The sequence below is a fragment of the Gavia stellata genome, unplaced genomic scaffold (genome assembly GCF_030936135.1).
Source record: "Gavia stellata isolate bGavSte3 unplaced genomic scaffold, bGavSte3.hap2 HAP2_SCAFFOLD_150, whole genome shotgun sequence".
NCBI lineage: Eukaryota > Metazoa > Chordata > Aves > Gaviiformes > Gaviidae > Gavia > Gavia stellata.
In genome coordinates this window covers 4,851-8,498 of record NW_026777245.1, presented here as the reverse complement: position 1 = coordinate 8,498, position 3,648 = coordinate 4,851, and the positions used below count along the sequence as shown (strand labels likewise).

General features: G+C 59.0%; 1 pseudogene; it reads left to right on the top strand.

The window, feature by feature from the left end:
• Nucleotides 1-1,610: 1,610 nt before the first annotated feature.
• On the top strand, nt 1,611-3,064 carry LOC132321861 (inositol 1,4,5-trisphosphate receptor-interacting protein-like 1; annotated as a pseudogene).
• Nucleotides 3,065-3,648: the final 584 nt, after the last annotated feature.

Here is a 3,648-nt window from a genome sequence, read left to right as displayed (position 1 = left end):
CGTCAGAGCACTGGGGCGACTGGTTGAAGGATCAGGAGCACAGGTAGTGTTTTCCTCAATCCCTTCAGTGGCAGAGAGGAACACTGAAAGGAACAGGAAAACGCACCTGGTTAACACGTGGCTCAGAGGCTGGTGCCGTCGCTGGAATTTTGGGGTTTTTGACCACGGGGCGGTTTACAGGGCACCGGGCCTGCTGGCAGCAGGTGGAGTTCAACTATCCCCAAGGGGGAAAAGGATTCTCACTTATGAGTTGGCAAGCCTCATTGAGAGGGCTTTAAACTAGATTTGAAGGGGGAAGGGGATAAAACCAGGCTCCCTAGAGATGAGCCTAGGGGTGGCATGCCGATGTTGGGGGCGAAATCGATAGCCCAGCTCAAGTGCGTCTACTCCAATGCACGCAGCATGGGCAGCAGACAGGAGGAGCTGGAAGCCATTGTGCAGCAGGACAGCTATGACATAGTCGCCATCACAGAAACATGGTGGGACGACTCGCATGACTGGAGTGCTGTATGGATGGCTATAAGCTCTTCAGCAGGGATAGGGAAGGAAGCAGAGGCGGTGGGGTGGCTTTTTGTGTTAGGGAGTGTTTTGATTGTAGAGAGCTCAACGATTGTTATGCAGAGCTGAACATGCTGGACATGGAGAAGACGCTGCTCTATCAGCAGGATGAGTTGCCCACTGGGAAATCTCCACCCGCACCCCCTCATCGCCCTTGGGAAATGTCTCTTTGGAAGCAATGTCCTCTCGCAGTGGCACAGCAGGAGCAGAGGTCCTGCCGTGAGCAGGTCCCACCCCACCACCAGGATATACGCCACCACCCACCATCGGTGTCACGAAGGCCCCAAGAGCACACCCATGTCCGCAAACACCAAGGGAGCCGATCCCATCTCACAGGATGGCATCTCAAGGAACAAAGCATCCACCAGTCACGACACCCGATTTTATGTTTGGTAAGGGCTTGGGAGGCTTCTGTCTGCTTTGTAAAGGGAGCCCCTGGGAGGCACGTCCTGCTGGGTGGGTCTGTACTTCGTGGGTGTCGGGGCTTCGGCTGCCTGGGGCAGCTGTGAGTCGCTGAGCCGGGGTAGGGCCAAAGGCTGGGGCTGGCTGGCGGGCGTGCCTGTGATGCGCTCTGGCGCCTGTGACAGCACAGGGCACGAGTCACAGTGGGGGTGGTTATAAGGGGCGCCAGCAGGCAGCGCTGCCCCAGTCCGGCCTGGGCCAGCGGTGAGTGCGCACGCGGGGGGAGGCTGAGCTGGAGGAGGGCGTGGGCAGGAACGCGGAGCCCCAGGGGGGTGGGTTCTCACCACGCTCGTGGGAGCTCCTGCAGCAGGGCGCTGTGCCGCCGCCACCGCCGGGGCTGAGAGCAGGCCTTGCTGCCTCCCAGATGCCTTGCCCCCTCTCCTACCTTCCCCTAGATCCCTGCGACTCCCGTCCCTGTCCCCGCCGCCCCCCGCGCCCCCAGCTCTCTCCCTCCCAGCCCCACTGAACCCCTTCTCTCCCTCCTCCTGCAGGCCATGGCTGTCACAGAATTCTTCGCACTCATTGTGCAAAGCCTCCTCCAGTACCCGCAGATGGTCGGTGATGAGCTGGATGAGGCCACACGCGAGCGCATGCAGCAGCGTGCGGAGCAGCTGAGCCAGGAGATGACTCGGCTGCTGCAGGAACTGGAGCAAAGGAGCCAGGAGCTGAGGAGCCAGGAGCTGAGTAGCCAGGAGCAGAGCGGCTTTGCCTGGGAAGCCCTGCTCTTTGCTGCCTTGCAGCAGTGGCAATTCTGGGCCGTTGCTGGAGTCCTGGTCCTGCTCTTTGGGTTCTGCTGGTGGCTCAGGAAAAAGAGACATGAGCCAGACATCAGCAGCGACGAGGAAAGCTCCAGCAGCGACAGGGAGCCGGTGGAGGCGGAGGAGGAAGAAGATAATGACAGTGATGATGCAAATGACGTGGGAAGGTTTTTGGAGGAGCACATACAGTGGCCAGTTCAGAACATGGCCAAAGAGAGGCAGCTGGCAGAGGAGCTCATGGGCAACTTCATCCTTGCCTTCAACAGCTCTTGTCAAAGAGTTTCTTCCCAGTGCTGCAATCAGCCATTGGGGTGGGCAGCGCCTTTGAATGCTGGAGTCCCCGTGAGAAAGACATTGTCTACCGCCTGCTTGTGCCCCTCAAGCCCCCCCGTGGGCATGCCTTCCACCTGGAGCTGGGCACTGCAGGGGAGATGCTGGCAAGGACCTTCTCCATGGGTGTAGAGCTGGTATGCATCTGCATGAGGGAGTGGCTGGCAGGACAGATGCTGTGCTTTCTCCACCACCCCGAGGAGGAGCTGAGGAGGAATCAGGACCCCAGCCTCCTACGCACCCTCTGCACTGATGAATCCTACCTAGATGGGCAGAAAACTGCCCGCTAGTTCCATCAATTGGTGAAAGCAGCATGGGTGATTTTGCCTCTGTCGTGCCAATGCTGTTTAAAAGTGCTGCCCTCCAGCCGCTCCTGCAAATTCCAGGTGGCAAAAGGCCACACGGAGAGCCTCACCATTGAGATGATGTTTGGGGTGCAGCAAGGTGACTCGGACATCTTCCTGAGCAGCCAGACTACGGAGGCCATCTTCACCCCAAGCACGACATGGCCAGAGAGCTACGCTGTGGCAGAGGTGAAGTTCTTCAGGCATATCGCCAGGCAAGCCCCACATGACAGCTGCCACCTCAAATGCCTGCATATCTGCGCCCGCATCCTGGTGGGCACAGGCTTTTCCACCTATATATTGAAGACAGTTGTGATGCACCTCCTGACCTCCATACCCCTGTCAAGCTGGCGCAGGAGGGATTTCCTGCCGCGGCTGCAGGATATCATGCAGTACCTGCGCTGCTGCCTGGAGGAGAAACGCCTTGATCACTTCTTCTTTGGCAATGAGACCGTGCCCGAGGAGATCACCTTGCCCCCAGCCTTCCAAACGGCCGAGCCACTCAACCTCTTCCAGCACCTGGCACAGGATCCTGCTGCCCACGCTGAGGCACTGCGTGAGTTCGATGAGCTGCAAGATAGGCTCACGAGGCTGCTGTTCTATGGACAATGAAAGAGGTCTTCATGCACAGAGCTATGTTTGCACGGCTCACAGCTGATGGCACACAACCACCTCGTACCCCAGGGAAAAAGAGGGGAGAAGGCTGGACACAGGAAGGAAAGGGAAAACCCCGTGCGCAGCAGCCCTCTGCCAAGAGCAGCAGCGTTCTCCTCTCAATGGTGTCCCCAGCGCAGCAGACGGTGATGACGATGGTGGCGACAAAGACGAGTTTCGCCCTGCTTTCCCCTCGCACTGGCTGCGGCCGGGAGGGCATTTCACAGGGGCTCAGACATTCTTGCTGGCAGCTCCGGCTGTGCAAGGACCAAGCAAGAGGCACTGCTGATGTGCCTCGGTGTGCTCACTGGGGGCCGGGTGGAGAGTCTACCCATCCTAGACGCTCCCCGGGAGGCTGGTGCCGCAGAACCGAGCACGCAGCATATGGAGAAGACACTGCTCAGTTGGCAGTGGGAACTGCTGAACACACCTTTCCTCCAGAGCAAAAGCACACTCTGGGGAGTCTGAGCCGATGCAGCTGAAGAGGCTGTTGCAAGAAGGCTTGTGACAGAGACTCCCGCTACCACCTGGACAGCGACCGC